This window comes from Triticum dicoccoides, chromosome 3B (assembly GCF_002162155.2).
Source record: "Triticum dicoccoides isolate Atlit2015 ecotype Zavitan chromosome 3B, WEW_v2.0, whole genome shotgun sequence".
NCBI lineage: Eukaryota > Viridiplantae > Streptophyta > Magnoliopsida > Poales > Poaceae > Triticum > Triticum dicoccoides.
The window spans coordinates 659,147,590-659,175,428 of NC_041385.1; positions in this window are offsets into that span (position 1 = coordinate 659,147,590).

The following is a 27,839-nucleotide window of genomic DNA, read 5'->3' on the forward strand; positions in this document are numbered from 1 at the left end:
TCCTCTAGCGGCCGCCCTCCCATCCACCGGCCGCCCCGCACCTCCTCCACCGGCGATCCCCTGTAGGTGAGTTCTTCCCCCCTTTTTTAGTTTAGTTTTTTTAGTTTCTGTTTTAGTTTCATTTTTAGTTTTAGTTTTATTTTCAGTTTAGTATTGGTTTCAGTATTAGTTGAGTTTATTTTAGATTAGTTTTAGTTTTAGTTTAGAAGAAGAAGAGTATAAGGAGGAGGAGGAGGGAGGAAGAAGAAGAAGAAGAAGAAGAAGAAGAAGAAGAAGAAGAAGAAGAAGAAGAAGAAGAAGAAGAAGAAGACGAATGACATAAGTTAGCTCTAAGTTAGCTCTAATATGCTTAGTTCACTCAAAGATGGCATAGTTAGCTAGGTTGGCTCCATTTTACCTAAGTTGGCTCTAATATGCTAAGTTATCTCTACTATGCTTAGTTTCCTATAGGTTAGCTCCAAAATTACCTATGTTAGCACAAAATTACCAAGTTTACATAATAAGCTTATAGTCTTTTTCTTATTATTATTCTTCTTATTCTTCTCCAAAATGACATAAGTTAGCTCTAACATGCTTAGTTCACTGAAAGATGGCATAATTAGCTAGGTTGGCTCCATTTTACCTAAGTTGGCTCTAATATGCTAAGTTATCTCTAATATGCTAAGTTATCTTCTTCTTCTTCTAGTCTTCTTCTAGTCTTCTTCTTCTATATTTTCTTCTAGGTTAGCTCCATTTTACTTAAGTATGCTTACTTCTTATAGTCTTCTTCTTTTTCTAACATCTTGTTCATCATTTTGCAGATTTGATTTAATTCACGGAAGCTTGCATGGATGGAGTGCTTCTTTTCCATTTGTGCTTTTATTTTGTATCAGTGAACTTGCATGTTTGGATCCTTTGTCGTCAGCTAGCGGACGACAAACGTGCCACGTGGCAGATACCTGTGACTTCTAGGACTCGCATGTTTGAGCACTTTGTCGTCTGCTAGCGAACGACAAAGACCTTAGCCTCTTTGTCGTCTGCTGGCTGACGGCAAAGCATGCCGTTAAGCCCTAACGACTCTCACCCCACCTCACTACCGTCCATTATTGTTTCCGTCTACTGGCCACCAACGGCGGACGGCACAATCCTTTGCCGTCCGTTTCCAGGTAGCGGACGACAAAGAAGGCCTTTGTTGGCACGTGTTCAGACGGACGGTTTGTCGTCTGCTGGCGGATGGCAAAGGAGTTTGCCATCCATGATCCATGCCTTTGCCGCCCGCCATGGCAGACGGCAAAGAAGTGAATTCCAGTAGTGTAAAATAGAAAAACCTCCTGATAATGATAATGAAGTTTCTATCTCTGATGCTGAAACTCAATCTGGTAATGAATACTCACCTTCTGATAATGAAAAATATAATGATGAAGTTCATGAAGACACTCAACCTAATGATAAATAATCAGATAATGATGTTGAGATAGAACTAGCTGTTGATCTTGATAACCCACAACCTAAGAATAAAAGATATGATAAAAGAGACTTTATTGCTAGAAAACATGGAAAGCAAAGAGAACCATGGGTTCAAAAGCCCATGCCCTTTCCAAGTAAGTCAACTAAAAAGAAAGATGATGAAGAATTCGAACGCTTTGCTGAAATGATTAGGCCAGTCTTTTTGCGCACTCGCTTGACTGATATCTTGAAAATACCTCCTTGTGCAAAGTACATGAAAGACATCATCACTAATAAGAGAAAACTACTGGAAGCTGAAATCTCCACTATGCTTGCTAATTACACTTTCAAAGATGGAGTACCTAAAAAACTTGGAGATCCGGGAGTACCAACTATACCTTGCTCCATTAAAAGAAATTATGTGAAAACTTCTTTATGTGATTTGGGAGCTGGTGTTAGTGTTATGCCTTTCTCTTTATATAAAAGACTTGATTTGAATAAACTCACACCTACTGAAATATCATTGCAAATGGCTGATAAATCAACTGCCATACCTATCGGTATTTGTGAGGATGTACCCGTTGTTGCTGCTAATGTTACTATTTTGACTGACTTTGTTATACTTGATATGCCCAAGGATGAAAACATGTCAATTATCCTTGGTAGACCCTTCTTGAATACCGCAGTGGCTCTTACTGATTGCAATAAAAGCAAAGTCACTTTTCTTAGCAATGGTAATGAACATACGGTGCACTTTCTGAAGAAACAATTCCAAGTGAATGGTATTAATGTTATTGAAAAATCTTCGACAATCACTATTGGAAGTTTTCAACTACCTCTACCACTGTAAAAAATAAATATGAAATGCTTATTGTTGGGGACATTCATATCCCCATTGAGGTAACTTAGTGATTTACAGAAGTTCTTCGGTTTCATGCTAATCACAAGTGGTTGTTAATAAGACTTGATTGACCTTATTAATGGATCATTTTTTAGAGGTATGTAGTTGATGAATTTAGTAAGCACTACCTTTTGTCCCTACCTTTTGTTTTCTGTTTTTATGACTTAAGTAAAATAAAATACCATGCTTTGTTTGTTTTCTTCTTTTTTCCGTGAAATAAGAAATGACCCAAAAATAAAAGTTCTCTAAATGCTCTGAAAACCTGATACGATTTTTTTCTAAATATTTATGAATTTCTGGTGCAAATAATACCTAAAGAAGGTGCAACAGGTGGGCACAACCCACCTGGGCGTGCCAGCACCCCCAGGCGCGCCCTGGTGGGTGCTGTCCACCTGGTGGCCCCCCTCACTTACTTCTTCCTCCCACACCACTACATTCACCCAGAAAAAAAATCACCAACACACACTCTCTCATGTTCTTGCTTTTGAGACTGCGGATTTTGATCTCTTTGCTCCAAGCTCCATTTCCGAAACTGTTTCGGGGATTTGTTGCTTGGTATGTGACTCCTCCATGTGTCCAATTAGTTTTTGTTTTAGTGGTTTATATTTAGAATAATTAGCTACTCTTGGTGTTGTTGTAGATGAGCTTGCATGTTGAATTCTTAGAGTTCTAAGTAGTTTGGATGCTTGCTATGGCCTCTATACATCCCTATGAGTAGTTTCTATCAATCTTGTGAAGTTTTGTTAAAAAAAAATTCATGACCAATTTTTTTTAGAAAATTGTACACGAACATTATGAACTTCTTTGGAAGGAGTTCTTCTAGGAGGAGATCCTCGGAGGCATCCTCGAAGTGCCACAACCAAAACATGCTTATGGCCATGTGACGATTACATGGTGAGAGTGGGTATTAAGGAAGAATTTGATCAACTAGTTCACAATGCCGAACTCGGTCCCTACATTTCAGATAAGTGCGACCAACACCTCATCCTCACTGAATCATTTGTCGAAGAATTTAAATTCTTTCCTCGTGAGTCTAGGGTGTCTTTTAAACTTTATGATAATCCGTTTACCATTTCTCTAGAAAGGTTTGCTCACCTCTGCAAAATCCCATTTTGGGGTTTACTCGATGAGCAACCTATGTCTGAGTTTGAGTCTATCTTAACTAGTCTTTGCTTTGGTGAAACTAGGGGGGTGGCACAAGGTAGAATAAAGATCATACATTTTCCTGCGATTCAGTACTTTGCATTATTCAATGGAAAATGCATAGTAGGCAAGCAAGACTGTATTACACTTTGTGCTCCAGACTTGAGCCTCATACGTGCCGCTATCACCGGTGAAAAGGTTTATAATCTTGCAGCGATTGTTGCATGCAGGCTACATCACAACTCTACCAGTGGTTATTTTTGTGGCAGAATTTATGCCATGTGTTTAGCACGAGAGCTGGGTGTTCCACCTTTGCCCTTTGACCCTATCCTACCCACGCAGTACTTAGTTTTTGAGGCTTTAAAAAGCCATAAGATCCTGAAAGGAAAAAATCATGACTTCACTTATAATTTGTTGTTTAACCAAACCTCTATTGTGCACACATATTTGTCTGCTCCTACTCTTTTTGATTATCACAGCAAGGGAAGATATTATGTTCTGGAGAGCGAGGCTCGAGCTCATAACGCAGTAGTGGAGGCAGCACGGCTGGCCGGGGCATCTGCACCGAGGGTCTCCATGAGTTACCACGCCGACTACCATCCAGCCTACTTACTGATTACCAAGCTAGGACAATAGCTTAAGCTTGGGTGAATATGTATTCCCACTGACATTACATTCATGTTCACACATTTCACTCCAGTTGTCAGTGTTCACACTTTTGTATCACCCATGCTTAAATTATTTTTCTCGCTTTCTTCTTGTGTGTTTGAAAAACCTTGAGAAAATCCAAAAATATGTTTCTTGCTTCTTTTTGATTTTTCTTCCTAGTTTAAATTGCTGCAGTACTAGAAAGAAAACCCAAAAAGATTTCCTTGTTCTTCTTTTACTTGTTGGGAGCTTTCCCATGTAAATAGTTTTTCTTGTTTTTGCTTTTCCCTTTTTCGTTTGCTTGCTTTTGAAAAACCAAAAACTCCAAAAATATTTCAGTGTGTTTCTCCGAATTTCTTTCTCTTTTATCGAGTCATGTCGAGGAGAAGACCATGATGAAAATGTTGAGTGGCTCTCATTTGCATCATGTTGATCTAAAAAGAGCCCATATTACCTTGTCTTCTCCTCTTGAATAAAATGTTTGCAGATTCCAGCTTAGTCCACGACACTCTTGCACTATTATTATTTTGAATCATTTGGTCATGCAAGTGAAAGGCAATAATGACGATATTAGATGAACTGGTCATGGCAGAGAGAAATGGGTATGAACTCGACTTGTTCTATTTTTGTAAATATGTTTAACCTAGTATCCATGCTTCATCCTATTATGATCAAACATGTTTGCAATGACAATTAGAGAGTATAGTTTCTCATGCCATGCATAAGTAGCTAGGAGTGAATAATGATTTATCTTGGATATCAACATTGCGTTAAAATGATTGTGATGTAGTATGATGATATGGTATCATCCTCTGAATGTTCGAGTGGCTTGACTTGGCACATGTTCATGCATGAAGTTGAATCAAAACCAACATAGCCTCTATGATATTTATGTTCATGGTGTTCATATCCTACTCATTCTAGTATCCAATGTTACTTATGCATAATGCATGTTCATGATCGTTGTTGCTCTCTAGTTGGCCGCTTCTCAACTTATTTGCTAGCCTTTTCTTGTACCAAGTGGGAACTCTGCTTGTACATCGAAAAACCTGAAACCCAAGTTATTCCAGATGAGTCCACCATACCTACCTATATGCGGTATTACCCTGCCGTCCTAAGTAAATTTGCATGTGCCACCTATAAAAACTTCAAACAAATATCCTTTTGTGTCCCTGGATCGTTCATGGAACAACAGGAGGTGGTTGGTATCTTCATGCTAAGAGGGTTATTCTCAGGTCGAGTGTTTATTCACTCGCCATCGCATGAGAAAAAGGGCGGTAATAGGGATGCCCAGTCCCAAATTGCAAAAAGAAAAGAGCTTACAAATAATCAAACAAAAACACCCAATGGAGTCATAACCTTTACCTTTCCGCTTGGGAACCACCACTAGCGTGTTTAGCATGGAAGATATTGATAACTGATGGTCGTGAAGTGAATAAGAAGGGTGCATGTCTCTGATAACCCACAAGTGTAGGGGATCGCAACAACTTTCGAGGGTGAAGTACAACCCAAATTTATTGATTCGACACAAGGGGAGCCAAAGAATATTCTTGAGTATTACCAGTTGAGTTGTCAATTCAACCACACCTAGATAACTTAGTATCTGCAGCAAGGTATTTAGTAGAAAAGTAGTATGATAGTAATGGTAACGGTGGCAAAAGGTAAAGATAGTAGTAGCAATAGTAAAGATAAATGTTTTTGGGTTTTTGTAGTAGTTGTAACAGTAGCAACGAAAAAGTAAATAAGCGGAGAACAATATATGAAAAGCTCGTAGGCAATGGATCAGTGATGGATAATTATGCCGGATGCGATTCCCCATGTAATAGCTAGAACATAGGGTGATACAGAACTAGCTCCAGTTCATCAATGTAATGTAGGCATGTATTCCGTAAATAGTCATATGTGCTTATGGAAAAGAACTTGCATGACATCTTTTGTCCTACCCTCCCGTGGCAGCGGGGTCCTAGAAGAAACTAAGGGATATTAAGGCCTCCTTTTAATAGAGAACCGGACAAAAGCATTAACACATAGTGAATACATAAACTTCTCAAACTACGGTCATCACCGAGAAGTATCCCGATTATTGTCACTTCGGGGTTGTCGGATCATAACACATAATAGGTGACTATAGACTTGCAAGATAGGATCAAGAACACACATATATGCATGAAAACATAATAGGATCAGATCTGAAATCATGGCACTCGGGCCCTAATGACAAGCATTAAGCATAGCAAAGTCATAGCAACATCAATCTCAGAACATAGTGGATACTAGGGATCAAACCCTAACAACACTAACTTGATTACATGGTAAATCTCATCCAACCCATCACCATCCAGCAAGCCTACGATGGAATTACTCACTCATGGTGGTGAGCATCATGAAATTGGTGATGGAGGATGGTTGATGATGACGACGGCGACGAATCTGCCACTTCGGAGCCCCGAACGGACTCCAGATCAGCCCTCCCGAGAGAGATTAGGGCTTGGCGGCGGCTCCGTGTCCTAAAACGCGATGAAACTTTCTCTCTGATTTTTTCTCCGCGAGATGGAATATATGGAGTTGGAGTTGAGGTCGGTGGAGGTCCAGGGGGCCCACGAGATAGGGGGGCGCGCCCTACACCCCCTGTCTCATGGACAGGCCCTGGGCCCCCTGGTGTATTTCTTTCGCCCAGAAATTCTTTTTAATTCCAAAAAGTGTCTCTGTGGATTTTCAGGATATTACAAGAACTTTTCTTTTCTACACATAAAACAACATCATGGCAGTTCTGCTGAAAACAGCGTCAGTCCAGGATAGTTTCATTCAAATCATGCAAGTTAGAGTCCAAAACAAGGGCAAAAGTGTTTGGAAAAGTAGATACGTTGGAGACGTATCAGTCTCAAAATATCATTTGCCTCTGTTTTAAAAAACTTGAGCTCTCGCACCTCTGCAAATCACTACTTCCCTCTACGAAGGGACTATCTATTTACTTTTATGTTGTGTCATCACCTTCTCAAATAAGCGCCAGAACCTGAGAGCACTGTTGTCATGCTGATGCATTGTGTATAGCTAATGTTGGGTGCATCATGACTGGATCTTTTCTACCATGAATTACAATGTTTAGTCGCTGCTTAAACTTTGGGGGTGCTCTGCATTTATGTTTTGCGGTCTCAGAAAGGGCTAGCGAGATACCATTATTGTCATATTATATCATGGTTGTTTTGACAACGTGTTGCTATTTGAGATATTTTATTATTGCTCTCTAGTTGTTTACGTCATCGATATGAGTTAATATAATTTTTAAGAGTTACTGTCGACATGGTTAGTTATAATGTTTGCTGAAATTCGGGGTGTTGTTTAAGCTTATTTATGAAACAAGAGCAAAAGAGTTCGTAAAAGTTTTTCTTTTTCACTTCCAGTTTATCAACTGAATTGCTTGAGGACAAGCAAAGGTTTAAGCTTGGGGGAGTTGATACGTCTCCAACGTATCTACTTTTCCTAACGCTTTTCCTCTTGTTTTGGACTCTAATTTGCATGATTTGAATGAAACTAACCCCGAAGTGACGCTGTTTTCAGCAGAACTACCATGGTGTTGTTTTTGTGAAGAAATAAAAGTTCTCGGAATGAATCGAAAATTTGTGAGGATATTTTATACAATAAAAGAGAATTTGTGGAGCCAGGATGGACCTGAGGGGGGCACCTGGGTGGGCACAACCCACTAGGGCGCACCAGCCCCCCAGGCGCGTCCAGGTGAGTGCTGCCCACCTGGTGGCCCCGCTGACCCTCAAACCGACGCTATAAAATACCATATTTCCAGAAAAAATCAGAAAGAAAGAATTATCGCATTTCACGAGATGGAGCCGCCACCAAGCCATGTTCTTCCTCAGGAGGGCAGATCTAGAGTCCATTTGGGGCTCCGGAGAGGGGGATCTTCGATCTTCGTCATCACCAACACATCTCCATCGTCAATTCCATGATGCTCCCCACTAGGGGTGAGTAATTCCTTCGTAGGCTCGCTGGTCGGTGAGGAGTTGGATGAGATTCATCATGCAATCGAGTTCGTTTTATTAGGGCTTGATCCCTAGTATCCACTATGTTCTGAGATTGATGTTGCTATGACTTTGCCACGCTTAATGCTTGTCACTTTGGGCTCGGGTGCCATGATTTCAGATCTGAACCGTTTATGTTATCACCATTATATCCATGTTCTAGACCAGATCTTGCAAGTTACAGTCACCTACTAAGCTTTATGATCCAGCAACCCCGAAGTGACAATAGTCGGGACCACTCCCGGTGATGCCCGTCATTTGAGGAGTTCATGTATTCACCATGTGTTAATGCTTTGTTCTGGTTCTCTATTAAAAGGAGGCCTTAATATCCCTTAGTTTCCAATAGGACGCCGCTGCCACGGGAGGGTAGGACAAAAGATGGCATGCAAGTTCTTTCCATAAGCACGTATGACTATTTACGGAATACATGCCTTCATTATATTTTTGAACTGGAGCTAGTGACGTATCGCCCTAGGTTATAACTGTCTCATGATGAATACAATCCAACGAGTCACCGATCCAATGCCTCCGAACTTATCATATATTGTTCTTGCTAAGTTACTACTGTTGCTACTACCATCGTTAGTGCTACAATATCACTGCTATCACTGTTACTGTTACCATTACTATTGTTGCTATCATCAAACCTATGAAACTACTGTGCTACTAATCACTTTGCTGCAGATAATTAATTTCCAGGTGCGGTTTAATTGACAATTCAACTGCTAATACCTTCAAATATTCTTTGGCTCCTCTTGTGTCGAATCTATAAATTTGGGTCGAATACTCTACCCTCGAAAACTGTTGTGATCCCCTATACTTGCGGGTTATCATCTCTCTCTTTGATTCTCAATACCATGTTCTCCTTGATGTTCTTGGATAACTATTCGATGTAATACTCTTTTGCGATGTGTTTGCCGAGATCTAATGAATTGTGATGAGATTATCTATGAATATTATTTGAATCTTCTCTCAATTCTTATATGCATGATTTGATATCTTTTCAAGTCTCTTCAAATTATCGGTTTAGTTTGTCCTGCTAGATTGGTTTTTCTTGCAATGGGAGAAGTACTTAGCTTTGGGTTCAATCTTGCAGTGTCCTTTCCTAGTGACAGTAGGGGCAGCAAGGCATGTATTGTATTCTTGCCATCAAGGATAAAAGGATGTGGGGTTTCATCATGTTGCTTGAGTTAATTCCTCTACATCATGTCATCTTACTTAATGTGTTACTCCATTCGTTATGAACTTAATACTCTAGATGCATGCTGGATAGCGGTCGATGTGTGGAGTAATAGTAGTAGATGCAGAATCATTTCAGTCTACTTGACACGAACGTGATTCCTATGTTCATGATCATTGCCTTAGATATCGTCATAATTTTGCGCTCTTCTATCAATTGCTCGGAAGTAATTTGTTCACCCACCGTGATATTTGCTATCTTGAGAGAAGCCACTAGTGAAACCTATGGCCCCCGGGTCTCTTTTCCATCATATTAAGTCTCTTTTCCATCATACAAGTTCTCTTTTCCATCTTATTAGTTTCCAATCTACTATCTTGCAATATTTTACTTTCTGATCTATCAACCAAAAATATCAAAAATATTTAATTTACCGTTTATCTATCTCTATTAGATCTCACTTTTGCAAGTAACCGTGAAGGGATTGACAACCCCTTTATCGCGTTGGGTGCAAGTTTGTTTGATTGTTTGTGCTGGTATTTGGTGACTTGTGCGTTGTCTCCTACTGGATTGATACATTGGTTCTCAAACTGAGGGAAATACTTACTCTACTTTGCTGCTTCACCCTTTCCTCTTCAAGGGAAAAACCAACGCAAGCTCAAGAGGTAGCACTATTTTTCTCGAGAGAAGCCACTAGTGAAGTCTACGGCCCCCGGGTCTATTTTCTCATCATATATTTCCAGATCTATTTTTCTATTTGCCTTTTTATTTATTTGCCACTTTTATTTTCGGATCTATATTATCAAAAACACAAAAATACCTTGCTGAATTTTATTTGCTTTTATTTGCACCTATCAATTCACTACAATTTTATCTCGTCAACTTGACAATTTCTGGCACTGTTACCCGAAAGGGATTGACAACCCCTTTAACACATCGGGTTGTGAGTATTCGTCCTTTATGTGCAGGTATTGTTTACATTCCTACTAGTTCAATAATCTTGGTCTCATCACTGAGGGAAATACCTACCATAGTTGTGCTGCATCATCCCTTCCTCTTTGGGGAAATACCGACGTAGTTCAAGCCGCATCATTATACATGTGTACATATTTTAGTGGGTTATGGTTATGTTTACTATTGATCATGTGTGACATTGCTCTTTATTATTTGTGATTTATATTGAACTCATTGTGCATAACTACTTTTAGGTTTTTCTCCCGGCATAACGTATCTATGTATAATATGATTATTGTTTTTCTATTTCCTTTTCCTAATGGTCTGTTGTCTACAACGTTTTACTTGGCCAATGGCCCTATTCAGATTTCTTCCACCTGTTTTTGTTTGGTTGTGAGCTCAATTGTATTAAAAATCATACCAACCAAGGATCTATGTGCTAGTTTCTGCAGTGATTGAATATGCAACTTCAGTCCGGAAAAGGGCATCTACTCTCCTTTCGTCTGGCCATGCTACACAGTTTGTTGTTTTGAATTTGGTATTGTATTGGATTTGACGTGTTGAACCAATGGGAGTTGATGCGCTACACTCCCAGTCTATGATGGTGGAAATGATGTATGGTTCTCCAATCAGGAGGTCAGCATTCAAGCTTTGGCATCTTAAATCTTTATGCTTTCTATTGAACTTGATGCGAACTAGTTTTTCCTATCTGGCACTGCCGCTTTGACTTTTGGAACAAATTTTGTCATCAACCTGCAAAATAATTATCATACTGATTAGTATACTCAATTTATTTGCTTTTGATATGTCTCTACCATTTGTTATCTATATTGAACGTATTGGTCCTGTAAGAGTACTGTAATTTCTTTTGGATGCACATGATTTATATCACCCGTTTACCTCTCAAATATCAAGTGACTCATATGTTGCTCTCACCTACATCATTGTTTTTTGCAGGCACCGTCTTCTTTCTATTGCAATATTAATTTGGATCTCTCAATTGTGAAGTACCATCTTGTGCACTTTACACTGTAGGTGTAAGTGCATCTAGTGCCACCCCTAGTTGGTTTTGGAGTATTGACAACAAACATGGTTGAGGGACTAATGTGTTTGTGAGAATTGCAAGATAACACAGGTAGTAGTCCCTCATTGACTCGGTTTACCTACCGGAGTTGACCCCTAAAAATGCGTGAAGACATTGAAGCCAATGGTGGTCAGTGAAGCTAATCACGTTGAAGACTATGACATGTGAAGAAAATGTCTGAAGACTATGGAGCATGAAGACTTAGTCGTTTCATTATTTCTTTTCTTCTTTGTTGAGTCATAGGAACCACCGCACTATTAAGTGGGGTCCAAGTGAACAAAGTCAGAGTGACTGAAGTGATGCTCAACCAAATCCTATGTCTTCGAGCAAATACAATGAGAGCAAATCTTATCCAGAGTCGAATAAGTCAGCTTTACTTGTAGCTCAAGTCAAGCTGCCGTGTGTGTTTGGAAGCTGACCGTTGCGACACGTGTCAGTTCCTTAGTGACCCAGGGTCATTTCGGACAAATCAGGTCGGGTTGCCACTGGCTATAAATAGCCCACCCCCTACACCATAAATTGGTGGTTGCTCAGAGTTAGATACGTTTTTTGTCGTTTGAGAGCAACCCACCTCCGAAGCCTTTGAGAGAGAGAATCATTGCAAGGACAAAGCCCAAACCACCTAGAGCCCAAAGAGTGTTTGGCATCACTTAAGTCTTTCTGTCCGCGTGATCTGAAGACTTATTTCACTTGAGGACTGTGAATCCTCCAGCCGGTTAGGCGTCACGTTCTGAGCATCCAAGAGTCATTGTGGATTGCTGGTGAACGAAGTCTGTGAAGGTTCAGGAGTCTACCTTAAAGACTTACCAGAGTGATTGGGCGGGGACTGAGAGTCCTTAGCTCAAGGGGAATAAGGTGAAGACGCGGTCTTATGAGTTAAATCTCAACCTCCCTAACCAGACGTACAGTTGTCACAGCAACTGGAACTGGTCGAACAAATAATTGTCCTACTGAAGTCACTGGTTATATCTCTCACTTCTCTTTACTTACCATTTGTCTTCGTGAAGTCATTGCCTGCTTGCAATTATCTGTTTGACTTCACTGCATGACTACTTATCCTGATTGGCTTCACACTATCTTCCTTTCTGATCCTTACTACCTAGCTGCTAATAGTCTTCATGCTTTCACTTCATTGAATACTTGACTATGGCTTGTCTAGTGTAGTCTACCTTCCGCTGCATTCGAATAGTGTTGTTTCTACTGTTGGTCTTCGAAACTCCCATGTTTTGAAGACTTTCATGAAAATCGCCTATTCAACCCCCCTCTAGTCGATAACTAGCCCTTTCAATTGGTATCACAACAAGGTACTCCCTTGTTCTGTGTGATTTGGTTTAACCACCTGGAGTTTTAGCTATGTTGACTGCAGGGATAATCAAGGTCTCCGTTGTGTGCCCCATCCTTGATGGCACTGAATATCCCTACTGGAAGAATAGGATGCGCATGCATCTTGAAGCCATTGATGTCGATCTGTGGTATGTCATCAAGAATGGTGTTCCCAAGACTGGTGAAGGTGTCACCCCCGCTAATGTGAAAAAGTTCATTCAACTGGACTATACCGCCAAGAACATCATCTGTGGTCATCTGACCAAAGGGCAGTATGGCCGTGTGAGTGCTCTAGAAACGTTGAAGCTAGTCTGGGACTGGCTCTCCAAGGTCAATGAAGGCGTCTCAACTCAGTGAGATCAACAAATCAGTACTCTTCGCAACCTCTTCAGCCGCTTCAAAAGAAACGACAACGAGAACGTCCAGCTCACGTTTGATCGCCTCACTGATATCACAAATGAGCTTCGTGCACTCGGTGCAACTGACATTATGAAGCATGAAATAGTGAAGATACTGCTGAGATCTCTTGACAGCTCATTTGACACCTTAGCCCTGATGATACAAGAACGCCCTGACTTCAAGACACTCGATCCGTCTGACATACTTGAGAGGCTTAACACACATGATTATCAGCTATCTGAGAAACGAGATATCTATGGCCCCAACTATGGGCGAACTCGTGCTTTGAAGGCAAAGGCTGTCGGTTCCTCATCTGGAGAATAATTTGACTGCAATTCTGATGATCCTGAAGACATTGGAAAAGAGCTCTCTATGCTTGTGAAGAAGTTCCAGAGATTCACTAAGAATAAAAGCTTCAGAAAATCTTCACGATCCAGCTCAAGGGAAGCTTCCAACTATGACAACAAGAAAAGAACATGTCACAAGTGCAAGAAACCTGGCCACTACATCTCTGAATGTCCACAGTGGGACAATGAGAAGAAGAAAAAGAAGAGCAAGTAATATGATTCTGATGACAAGAAGAAGAAGAAATCCTCAAAGTCTTCTTCCAAATCTTCCTCTAAGTCTTCATCACACAAGAAGAGCTCATCAGGCAAGGCACGTGCTTTTGTTGGCAAGGAAATGGATTCAGAGGAGTCTGCTTCTGAGGAGGCAGTGGTGGAGTCTGAGGAGGATTCTGACTCTAGTGTCGCAAGTCGGGCTCTAGCTACAGCCTACGTCGCCAAGTCCATCTTCAACACTGAAGATAATGGCTCCGTCACCAACATTAATGACGAGAACGACTCAGCTCCCACCTACTGCTTCATGGCATGTGGTGCCAAGGTAAACTCTCGCGATGCTTACTTTCAAACATCAAGTGAAGATGACTCTGATGGTGAATCCAAACCCAGCTACAAAAAACTTGCTAAAATTGCAACTGAACAACAGAATGCCATGGAACATATTCAAAAACTGTTAGACAAAAGCGATGACCTGTTGGACGCGGAAATGACCAAGACTCAATCCTTAATTGAAGACATAAAAAATCTTCATGTTAAGTACCAGGATCTTGAAGGTCGACATGAAACGCTCTCAACTTCTCATGAAAAGCTCTCCTACGATTATCTTCAAAGGAAGCAGGAGCTTGAGAAATTGAGATCGGATCATGAAGATCTTCAGAAAGAAAATGAGTCACTCCACGCTCAACAGATCAGTTCCGCTCAGGAAGGATTTGAACCACCTTGTCTAAAATGCATTGAGCGTGATAACGCTGCCTCTGTTGCTGAATGTTCTACTTCTACTACTTTGAGATATCTTCAACTGCTGATATGGTAACTAACCCCTCTGTTGAGGATACCACCACTATTACTGATGAGAATGCCAGATTGAAAACACTGCTGGAGACAGGGATGTACAAAAGCCTCAAAGGGCATCAGACATTATGTGATGTCCTCAAAAAGCAGATTCTGAACCGAAACCCTAGAAAAGAGGGTGTAGGGTTCGAGAGAAAAATGAATGTTGATGGGTCATACTGGAAACCTGAGCAATACCCCAAAACCACCTGGGTTGCTGCAAAGGAACCTCCTATAGATCCATCCACCTTATCTGGCTTCACTTGTGCTAACCCAATTATCATTGGTGAATCCTTTGATGAAAACTATAAATTGTTTAAGAATCAAAATGGCGAAGTGTTTGCCAGGTATATTGGTACTAACTGCAGGAATGGGTCACCTATGAAGAAGATATGGGTACCCAAGAGTTGCCTCGAGAATCTTCCCGTGAATGTCATCATCACACCACCTGTGAAGAAGACAAACCCCATACCAAAGGCTTCATATGTTCCAAAAGCTTCGTACAGACCGAGGACTCATCTGAGTCACCCTAATGTCAATGTTTTGCAGGACAATCATACTCAGACCCATGAATATGAGTGTGTTTCATTAAACCGCTATGTTCATAGAACCAAGAACTTTTCTGCTTATTCACATGAGTATTATTCACCCCCTGCAAGGCTATTTACTAGTGCTCCGAAGCCGAAGTTCTCAGATGCTGCACTTAGACTCATTGCTTCTAAGCCACCCCTGAAGATGTGGGTGGTTAAGAAAACTTAACTCTCTTTTGCAGGGAAAGGTCTCCAGCCGGAAATCAAAAGTGTCCAAAGCTAATGCTAGAGACCTTAAAAATCTTGTTGGGCGCAAGATAAAATGCCCAAATGGTCTTACTATGTATTTCACTCCAGATTTCCTTGATACTCATCCTATCAATCCTAACCAAGACCTGAATTTCCATGTTCCACTTGTTCTTCAAATGTTTCTGCTTCACAACTCGCTTGGTGAAGCCTATCCCCCAAACTGCAATGTAGTCTACGACACCTCATTCTTCAGAATGGATTATGGACAGTGGGTGCACTAGTCACATGACTGGCGATCGAAGTCTTCTGATGGATTCAACACTACGTCTATCAAACAAGAGCCACATCACATTTGCTGACACTGGTAAAAGCAAGGTATTTGGTCTAGGTAGAGTTACAATATCAAGGGATCAGCACATGGATAAAGTGATGCTTGTTCAATCCCTTGGTTTCAACTTAATGTCTGTCTCAATGCTTTGTGACTTAAACATGATTGTGCTATTTTGAAAATATTGCTGCCTTGTACTGATGGAATCTGACAAGTCTCTAGTCTTTGAAGGATATCAAAAAGATGATCTGTATATGGTAGATTTCTCAGCAGGTCCACAGATGGCCGTATGTCTTCTAGCAAAAGCTTCAGAATGCTGGCTTTGGAATCGAAGGCTAGGGCATGCTGGCATGAGGAACTTGCACACTCTCGTGAAGAAGAAGCATGTTGTGGGCATTGAAGGCATTAAGTTCAAGAAGGATCATTTCTGTGGTGCCTGCGAAGCTGGAAAGATGACAAGAGCCAAGCATCCCTCGAAGACAATCATGACCACGTCTCAACCCTTTGAGCTGCTGCACATTGACTTATTTGGCCCTACTCACTACTCCACTCTCAATGCTACTGCTTGCCTCTATGGCTTCGTCATTGTTGATGATTACTCTCGATACACTTGGGTGCATATAATCCTCTACAAAACTGAAGTGCGGGATGTCTTCAAACGCTTTGCCAATCGTGCCATGATGAACTATGGTGTCAAAATCAAGCACATCATAAGCGACAACGGCACTGAGTTCAAGAACATCGGCCTCGACCTCTACCTGGATACCATGGGTATCACTCATGAGTTCTCTGCTCCTCACACACCTCAGCAAAATGGCATCATGGAGCGCAAGAACAGAACTCTTATTGAGATGGCATGAACAATGCTTGATGAGTACAAGACTCCACGGAAGTTCTGGCCTGAAGCCATTTACACTGCATGCTACATCATCAACAATGTTTATCTTCACAAGCTTCTGAAGAAAACCTCCTATGAGCTCCTAACTGGTAAGAAGCCAAACATAAGTTACCTCAGAGTATTTGGTGCTAAGTGCTGGATCAAGGATCCACATCACACTTCCAAATTTGCACCGAAAGCACATGGAGGTTTTATGCTTGGTTACGGAAAGGATTCGCACTCCTACAGAGTCTTCAACCTCTTTCACTATAAAGTGGTTGAAACTATGGATGTGCGGTTCGATGAGACTAACTGCTCGCAAAGAGAGCACCTGCCAAATGTGCTAGATGAATTATCCCCTAGCGAGTCAATCAAGCAAATGGGAACTGGAGAAATCATACCCTCTGAGAATCAGACTGAAGAAGAACTGATCACTTCTGCTTCCACTCAACCTGAAGACAATGCTCATCCTGAAGATAATCCTCCAAATGATGACATTGATCAGAATGAACAAAATCTTCGTCCTGCTCATCCTCGTGTTACAAATGAAGTATAGATTGAGAAGATGATCGATAGCCTCAATGCACCTGGTCCGCTCACTCGTTCAAGAGCCACACAAAGAGCAACACAACTCACCAATTTCTCTGGACATTTTTCATTCGTCTCAATCTCAGAACCCAAGAAAGTCACCGAAGCCTTCATGGAACTTGAATGGATTCAAGCTATGCAAGAAGAGCTTCAACAGTTTGAGTTGAATAATGTGTGGGAACTGGTCAAGTGTCCTGATCCTCGGAAGCACAATATCATTGGCACCAAATGGATATATCGCAACAAGCAAGATGAACATGGTCAAGTGGTCAGAAATAAAGCTCGTCTCGTTGAACAAGGCTACACTCAAGTGGAAGGGATTGACTTTGATGAAACTTTTGTTCCTGTGGCAAGGCTTGAAGCCATTCGCATACTACTTGCCTATGCAAATCATCACAACATCCTCCTGTATCAAATGGATGTGAAGAGTGTTTTTCTCAATGGAAAGATAGAAGAAGAAGTATATGTTGCACAACCTCCTGGCTTTGAAGATCCAAAACATCTTGATATGGTTTACAAGCTCAACAAGGTACTGTATGGCCTCAAACAAGTTCCTCGTGCTTGGTATGATACGCTCAAGGACTTCCTGAAGAGCAAAGGCTTCAAACCTGGTTCACTAGATCCCACTCTCTTCACGAAGACATATGATGGTGAACTGTTTGTGTGCCAAATATATGTGGATGACATTATCTTCGGCTGCACCAACAAGAAATACAATGATGAGTTTCGTCACATGATGCAAGAACAGTATCAGATGTCCATGATGGGTGAACTGAAATTCTTTCTGGGTCTCCAAATTCGACAACAACACAATGGTATCTTCATATCTCAAGAAAAATATCACAAAGATTGCCTGAAGAAGTTTGGGATGCAAGACTGCAAAGGTTACACGACGCCAATGCCAACCAAAAGTCATCTGGGTCCCGACGATAATGGTAAAGAGTTCGACCAAAAGGTATACCACTCCATGATTGGTTCTTTTCTTTACTTATGTGCATCTAGGCCAGATATAATGCTTAGTGTTTGCATGTGTGCCCGATTCCAAGTGGCACCAAAGGAATCGCATCACTTGGTTGTGAAGTGAATTCTTCGATATTTGGCTTACACCCCAACACTAGGATTATGGTATCCAAACGGCTCAGAGTTTGATCTAGTTGGATTCTCAGATGCTGATTATGCCGGTGACAAGGTTGATCGCAAGTCCACATCAGGCACATGTCACTTTCTGGGACGATCACTTGTCTGTTGGTCTTCAAAGAAGCAGAATTGTGTATCTCTCTCCACTGCTGAATCTGAATACATTGCTGCTGGATCTTGTTGTGCTTAGCTTCTCTGGATGAAGCAAACTCTCAAGGACTATGGTATACACCTGAAGAATCTGCCTCTCTACTGCGACAATGAGAGTGCCATCAAGATTGGCAACAACCCAGTTCAGCACTCGAAGACAAAGCACATTGAGATTCGTCATCACTTCCTCAGAGATCATGTTATGAAGGAAGATATTGATATCATTCACGTCAACACTGAAGAGAAATTGGCAGATATCTCCACAAAGCCCTTGGATGAGAAAAGGTTTTGCAAGTTGCAGTGTGAGCTAAACATCTTGGAATCCTCAAATGTCCTGTGAATGGGACACACATCCTAACACTTATGCATTTTGATGACTTAGATATGCAACACACGAAGTAACGTATATCTTCAATCAATGAAGACATACACTCTAAGTGTGACTACATTAATGCGGAATTTGACTTCGGAGTGCCACGATAATTGTGCGCCGTGTCTGGGTGTAATACTTCCTATACGGTGGGTAACGCCACCGGCAAACTTTTGTTTGAAGTGTTCCTCTTGGCGTTATGTTTGCAAAAAAAACTTCATAATTGATTTGTCTTTTTCCCTGACTTGTATTCAAGTTTATCTTCATCTGGTTGATTACGGCTTGTGTTCTGTCCTCCACAGCATTCACTTATAGCTATGACTTCTTGTTGAATCTTTTGATCTAAGTGAATGTGATCGGACCCTAACCTATCTATGCTGCTACCTCAACTCTATCTGTCCAACTCATATGCATTCCATTGAAAACTCTTAATTGTCTTCACTGAACCTTGTCAGCTGATGTCAATCTGACAAACATTTATGTCTGTTTTAAATGCTCTATCTTTATCACCAGAAATCCTAAGAATTCGGAACGACCGCCCCGACAATCCAGGCGTGCGTGGGAACATGGAACAACTACCAAGGAGTTGCATGCACGCCACGTGTCCTTCAAATGCGAATCGCCAGGGGCACCTGGGTAATTACGCTATGTCGTCCCTTTCCTTATAAATACACATCCCATCACGGTCAAAAATTCTTCTTCCACCTCGCCACCTCCCGAAAACCCTAGCGCCACCACTAGCTCCTGACGACGCCGGCGATGAAGCACTTAGCTGCCGCGACTTCTCCGACGCCGTCCTCACGCCGGCCGCGGACCTCATCTTCTCCGCTGCCGCCGTAGCGGTCTCTTGTCGCCAAGTTAGGGCACGGGAGATTGAACTTCTCGGCCTCAACTTCCCCTCCGTCTAGCAGTTCTTCTAGTGGTAATTAAAACTCTCTTTTTACCGTCTTTTTGATCTGATAGATTCATCCCTCCTTACCAAAAGTAGTTTCTACCTCTCCAAAGTTGGATCTTTTTTTCTCTGCATCTCATACTGTTCCTAGTGTGTTCACTTATGCTTCACTACAAGTTAGATTCCTCACTTGTACTTATTCTTGAATTCGTACAAATCTGGAATCAACTCTCATCAAATCAGTGAATGTCTTCGTGATATGAGGTCAATGTCTTCAAACTGATTTATCTTCAAAATCCTCTGAGAATGCATATGACATCTTCCCCTTCCCTCGCATTCTAATGTTGTCACAGGTACATGTCTGTGGGAGAATCCCTTGGTTCTCATAGTCTGCATTCATTTGTAGAGTTCTTAAAGAATCATATAAATTTTCCTAAAGCAAGTTCTTGTCTGACTAGCCGCAAGAAGCCTTTGCAAGTTCTAAAGCCTTTTAGGTTAAGCTTCATGGCTACTGAGAAACAAGCAAGAAAGGGTGGCAGAAAGCATCATGGGAACACTTCCAAGGATTTGCCTCCCGATTTGCATGAACTGTACAAAACAGACCTAGAGGAAACCTATACTGGATGCAAGAATCGCATTCAATGGATTCGAAGATACTGGGTTGAGGAATGGTTCACGTACCATTTTATCACTGAAGAGTATGCTGAGAAAAATGCCATCAAGCGACCCTGGGGAGATATTCTGTACAAAAATCTTCAACCCAGAACCCAAACTGAAGCTATTGAGCAAGGCTTCTATCCATGCATGGTTTGCGGACCAGAGCCATAGAATGCTGACCCTTCTTCTCTGCTGTGGTGTCGCGAAGACCATCTCTTCAAGCGCAACTACCAGTTCGCCAAAGATTCTGCTGTGAAGAACAAAAAGGCATTCGGACTTGACTTCAACCCTGGTCCGTCCTCTCCATAGGAAGATGGCACCCGTGAAGCCAATGAAAACATGATCGGTCGCTTCTACAACTTTGAAGGCCTCCTCGCACACATCGCTGTTCAAGGTGCAAATGTGGATCATTCTGATGGTTATGCTGACACTGATGATGCACCAGATCCTCCTCCTAAGCCGAAGAAGCAGAAGAAAGCTAAAGCTTCCAAACCCACTGCTGCACCAAAAGCTTCTCGAGTGAAGCCATTGGCAACTGCCCTTCCTGCTCCAAGTAACACCTCTGAAGATCAATCTCGTGTCTCCAAACGGACCGAGAAGCCTCAAAAGAGAACTGCTTAGAGGACAAGTCAAGCACTGACACCAGCTGCAGTTCTAAGGAACGAATCTGAGGCTATTAATCTGTCATCTGATGACGAGTTTGGTGAGGATGCTCTTGTACAACTGATAAAGAGCAAGCAAGAGGCAGAGATCTTAAATGATCTGCCTCTATTTAATGTACAAATCCTGGACAACTTCATTGATGAGTGGTTTGACAACCCAAATCTCAGCTTTGATGATCTTCAGCTTCCGATAGGCATCAGCGTCGCCTTCCAAGCAGCCATTGCTCCTGAGCTGGCTCTGGCTCAGAAGATCATCGAACTCAACAACAAAATTGATTTTGAGAAAGAGCAGTTCAAGAAGCATGTGGTCAAGCTCAGTGTGGCTGATGTTCAGAAATTAAAGCTGATGTTGAATGCCCTCAAAGAAGCATTTCGCATGAAGCATGAAGAAGCCAAAGGCTCAAGAGAACGCATGAAGAATCTTGCCGCCAAGTGTGTTTAAGCATACAATGAAGCTGAAAAGTGCAAGGCTCTTGGCACTAACAAAAAAATACACTTCCGTGATGATACATGTTTGTCACAGTAGGTCGTGTTTTTTGTCATGCATGTACATCCATGACAAATTTATGACAGAATCAAGATAGTCATACATGTGCTGTCATAGAAGTGTTCCATGACATTACCAAAATTATCATCACGGAAGTGTCCACTTCCATGATGATAAATCGCGCGTCACAGAACTACTTTCGTCAAGGGTGATCGACACGTGGCATCCACCGTAATGGAACACCATTAAGCTATCGGGTCGGGTTTTGGATCCGATAACCCGTTAATAGCCCCGACCAATGGGGATTTTCCACGTGTAAAATCATCATTGGCTGGAGGAAACACGTGTCGGCTCACCGTTGGGACAGATGTCATCCACTCATTGGACAGAAGGCGCCTATGATACGTCGACATGTGGCATGGCCCAACAGAGGCCCATTCCTGTGAAAAGGCCGGCCCGTTTGACTTGGTCAAAAGGTGGCGGGCCGGCCCACGGAAAGCCTGTTAACAGCCTGTTCGCATATAGCCGATTTACAGCCCGCTAACCAAGGGCCCGTTACGCCCTATCCGAATTAGGCCCAGTAGCGTCATCTGGGACGTCCAATATGATTCAGCCTGTTTTAACTTCCGGCCCATGTGTGTCCCATGACTTCTTTCGGCCCATATGAGGACCTTTGTAACTCTTTGCCCATTAACGGCCCGTTGTAAAACTGGCCCGTAATGAACAATGTATCACTTTATACCCATTAATGGCCCGTTATTCCATTGGGCCGTTTCCAGCCCAAGTTATCTTTCGGCCTTCTTAGGGCCCATTGATTCTTGGCCTCATTTGCAGCATTCGGTTACATACGGCCTGTTACTGTCATTTTCTGCTTGTGCGCCAAATTCAGCCCGTCGTTACAGTCGGCCCGTTTGCGGACTGTTAGTACGTTGGGCCGTTTTCATGTAAAAAACCTGTTGGGCTGTTTTCATAGAGTTATCAAATACGGCCTATTAACGGCCCGTTATGGTCCACGAATAGTATGACCCATGATTGGCGAAATGATGATACGCCCCGTAGAAGGCCCATGGATCCTACGGCCCGTATGAGGCCCATGGATGGTACGGCCCGTAGAAGGCCCATGGACCCTATGACCCATAGAAGGCCCATTGATCCATAAGGTCCGTATAGAAGGCCGATGGATCCTACGGCCCGTATAGAAGGCCAATGGTCCTATGGCCGAACGAAGGCCCATGGATCATACGGCCTGTAGGAGGCCCATGGTTACAATAGTCCGTGTGTTGCCATGATTATTTTGGCCTAGTTACCAAAAATAGGCTATTGTGGCCACTAGAAAACACAGAAAAAGAACTGCAGTGACTACAAGCAAACAACTAAACAAGACAATAAGGAAATAAATAAGCAAGCAATTAAGGCTAGCCTATTACCACTATTACACATATTACATCCACTGGGCATCAAAGTTCGCCACCAGTGCAAATATAGGGAACAAAGCAGCATATTACATACACTTGGCCGTCAAAATTGGCCACCAGTGCAAATAAACGCGGCAACAAAACAAGAGCATAACTGAAACAACTTCAGAAGAGCTCAAGAAATGTTATCCTAGGTATCCACCATGCTGGCAATAAGCTTAGCAAGCTGATTCGCTTTGTCCTGTTTGGCGCTAAAATCCTCCAACGCTTGCTATTGCACCAGAAAGTATGCATCTGAATGCTCCAGGGACTTCCGCAGTCCTTCCGCTTCTTGTCGCAGCATAGCTGATCGATGTCTTTCAGCTTGTAGTTGAGACTCAAGAAACCGAACTGATTCAGACAGTGAGTTTGAATATATTGTGCATGCGGTAGTGGCGAGTAACTCGAACAATAAACCAAGACAGGACTTTGGGGTTGTCTCGCTGTCTTCAAGATAGTCTTCCTTAGCTGTTTTATCAGCTTTGTTGGAGACCAACAAGGATGTGTCACTATCCTGAACCTTATCTGCATTAGTTCCTTTACCATTGCTCAATAAGGCACTCTTCCCCAATATTCTGTCAGCATTCTAAAAGAAGAAACAAGCAGACACATAACAAGTTTAGCATGTACTAGTATATGAAACTCATTTCGGTGAACCAGTTCATTAGTAAGGTGGACATGATTAAACTACCAAGTCTTCTATTGCCAAGTACTAGTACATAATAAAAGCATCAAACAAACATATATCTATGTCCTATGGTCACTGCATTGTCTTGCCAAATCAAAATAGAGACACAGTTCAAATCATATCAGTTCAAGACAAAGCAGCAGTGAAAGAATACAATGTGTGGGAAACTACACGGCACAACAAGATTTCAGATGGGTACCACGGGTCTACATGTACAACAACACTATTGGCTCTGTTGTGATGCTAGTAATGTGCATGATATGAAAGTGAACTGCATACACAATTGAAATTGAAATCAACAGAGCTATTGATAAGAGCAAACCTGTTAAAGAAACATGTGTGAACATACCTGCTGTGCCATTGGAGTTTCGATTGGATCCTTCAATTTAAAAATAAGTTCGTATCAGTAAATACAGTGATACAAGAGCAAAGCAATCATTGTTTAAAAGGGCGCGCCTAGGCTCTAGGAGTTGGCAAAACGCATTGTGCATAACTATGCTTAATCTGTGCATAGCTGTGCATAAGCATGCGCTTTGGTCAGTAAAGCGCAAGGCGGTGGCAAAACGCACAATTAACGCCTAGCGCTTTTTTGAACTATGATAGCAATGGAATCTTAAATTAGAACAGTTGTTCTTCAGGTTTAGGCACTTGTTCTACATGAACAGAGTACAATAAGACGCAAGAATAAAATACTTAAAAATAGAAAATGAGCTCATAGACCTTACCACATTCTTGGTTCAGGACCAGTACAGAACAAGGCGTTCCCAGTCATCGTCCAGTAAATGTGTCTCAGGAGAACGTAAGGGAATTTGATGAGTTTCTTTGCCGGTGAAGTACGTTTTCTTCAGGTAATTCTGATACTGCCACCAAGCATTCTTGAAGATAGCAGAGGTATTAGCACAGGTTACCTCATCCTGAGTTTCCAAATTGGTCCTTCTCTATAGAGAAAAATGGGAAAATTTGCTGTATTATAACCATCATGGAGGTAGGATGTATGGGACGAAGCAAAGTAATTGCCATGAATAACATTACTTACACATAACTCCTGGACAAACACCTGCAACTGGCATTTTCCTTCATCTTCAGTATAATATTTCCAAGATGGGAAGATATGCACATACGATTTAACAACGTCAAATGCGATAGATGCTAAACTACGACTGGCTGGTTGTGCTTCCTCCACAGGAATAGGTGTACTAACTGGTGGAGTTGGGGTCCGCCATGATAGTATTGGCCCTTTGGGCACTGGAGCTGCCTTACTAACTGCTATTGTTTGGGAGCTCTGTGGTGGAGATGGTGTTGTGTCAACAGGAACTGGGTTACTATCGGCTGGGGTTGGGGTTAGATTGGGTGAAGCTAGTTCTCTATCCATCGCAGTAGGGGTACAATCTGCGAGAGTTTGGGTTATGTGTGGTAGGGCTGGTTCTTGTGCATGTACAACCGGGGTGCTTCTCCACCAAGAGGTAGCACTGTTTTATTTGAAGACCGTGCTCTTATTCCGCTAGATACTGGCATCACCCGCTCCAATTCAAATGGCTGATAAACAGGAAACATAGTTGAATGTATAGACATTGTATGAGAGACATAAGCAATAGATAGTGTGGAAAAAAGAGGGCATGAACTAGTTAACATGTATATTGTTTAACTAAAACGGATAGCATGACATAATTTCACATATATGATGTCTATCTAAACTGGATAGCATAGCATAACATAATTCAAAGATATGATGAATAACTAAACAGGATCGCATGACATAATTCACCTACATGTTATCTAAGTAATCAGGATCGCATCATTTAATTCACATATGTGATTTATATGCTAAACAGAGGGCATTCGATGTGATATCTGAACTAAGAACATGGTGTTGCATATTTTGTATATGATGTCTAAACTATGCAATGCAAGACACCGTATGCATGATATGAGCAGTATAACCATGCCAATTTAGTGCATACACCTCACTGGGGGAATAGGACTGGTCATCTGTCTCTGAATCCATCTCTGAGGAGCTATCGGGACCCAACAAGAGATCTGCTTCGACAGGTAGCACTGTCTACTCTGAAGGCCTTGTTTTCACTCCAGATTTTTCCATCTCCCACCCAAATGGCTGATTCACAGGAAGAGTAGTTTAATGTACAAACATTGTCGACAAATGTAAATGTAATAAAGAAAAGGATGGGCAAGATATCATTCAAATATATGATGCCTGGTTAAACAGGATGGCATTGCACATTTCACATATATTATGGCTGGCTAAAAGACATGAGACTGCATAATTCCCATATATGATATAGAAACTAAATAGGTGGCATTACAGAACATGTCTAAACTAAGCGGATGACATATATGATGTCAAAAGTAGGCACTGCAAGGCAACATATGCATGATATGACTAACATCGTCATGACATGGTAGAGCAAACACCTTGGGGGTAAATAGGAGTGGTCAGCGGCGTCTGAATACGCCTCAGAACAGATATCTTCCTCTAGATTACAATCTGGAGAGGGGTGCGGAGGGTTTGCCATTGAACCCACCATGGAGCGATGTCTGCATGACATTGTATTGCCACGCAAAACTCTTCTCTTTTTCTCTACATGTTCAGCATGACTGTGTACAATATCTGACATGCATACGAAAAAATATGGTGAGATTATGTAAGGAGAGCATGCAGAAATTTAGAGTGATGGTAACAACCAGTGGATGGGTCCAAAAATAATGATAGCAGGCTGATGATTGCTTTAAATTAATAAAAAGACAGATGATGATTGCTTTACTATTTGTTTCCCACCCAAGATGAACAACATAGGCATACCCTAGGTGAACCAGATATTAGACAAACATACTATTCATTGTTGCCTCGATATGTGCCCCACAACTAATTTAGAACTCAAGTTTGAACATGAATTTGGACCTGAGTTGGGAGTCCAAGAGCAGAACATGACGATAAAGTAGCAGGTAAGTTTAAGAAATGCATAACATAAGCAGAAACAAAAGAGTGCGGCCTCTCTTGTGGACCCGTGTACTCCTCAGGTTCATCTGCTGAGTCGATGATGGTGATGCCGTTGGGGTGCGTGCCGGCGGCAGGGAAGGAGATCTGAGGCGGCGAAAGATGGTCAGGAGTCGTGATGTCTGGTTTGGTGGATGCTTCTGTCGATGGAGCAGCTCAGGTGAGGTGGACGACGTTGCGGCAGGAGCAGGACAAACCACACAAAGTTCCCTTCGACACGTACCTGTAACTGAAGTAATTCTGTAAGGGCTCATTTGGCTTGCATGATTCATAAAACGCAGGGATAGGAAAAACACCGGAATAGGATAGGAAAATGCACATGGTAAACAGAGCATTTGTAAACACAGGATTTCTATCAACTTGGGTGTTTGGTTTATAGGAATTGGAAGAGCAGAGGAATGCAAAGAAACATGGCCAAAATAAAGAGAAACCATATGAAAGCGTGTACAGTTAGAATGTTATTCTGGCACTAATGCACTTGGTCTTGTTTTCATGCATAGGATTTCGAAAAGTAGGTCCAGGTGGATGTTTTTCTTCATTCCTTTCAACAAAATGCATGAATAATTGAATAGTAGAGTGCCATTGATAAATTCCCTATTGCTATGTTTTTCCGTTGAACCAAAATAGCCCTAATGGATCGATGTGAATGTATAGTAATAAGTGACGCAACAAGTGTACAACCTCTTTGCCGTAGTCGTGTCGACCTCAGCATCATTGGGTTGGGCGCTGAAGCAGTTGAGGCAGAGGTGGCTGTCGGAGGTGTGGAGGAAGATCTGAGGAATCTGTAGATGGCGTCCAGGGCACTGCTCTGTTGTGATGGATCCTTCTATCATTGGAGCAGCTCCGGTGAGCCGTAAGACGTCAAGGCTGAAGCAGCACAAGACAGACATCGTCAATCTCAAGTGGGATTCTAATAGCATCTCCAATAGATGATGAAAATGGATGTAAAATTACCATCACCAAAAACCACCTGACTACAACAGATGAGGTAAAAACTGTTGACTCTGAACTTAACTGTCGAAACTGAAATTAACTGTGGAATCTGAATGCTAATGTCGAAACTGAACGCAATGGTAGCAGAGAGACACTTGACATGTAGTTTAGGGAGGGCTTACAGTTCATCTTCAACCTGCACACCCCTGAGCCTCCTGCCACCACAGGCCGAACCGCCGTCCCTAGCGCCGCCTCACCGCCCCGAAACAACTCGCCACCGCCGCCCCGACCAGCCCTCTAGCCCCCCCCCCACCCTGAACCCTAAGATAGATAGTGGGGTACCTCTCC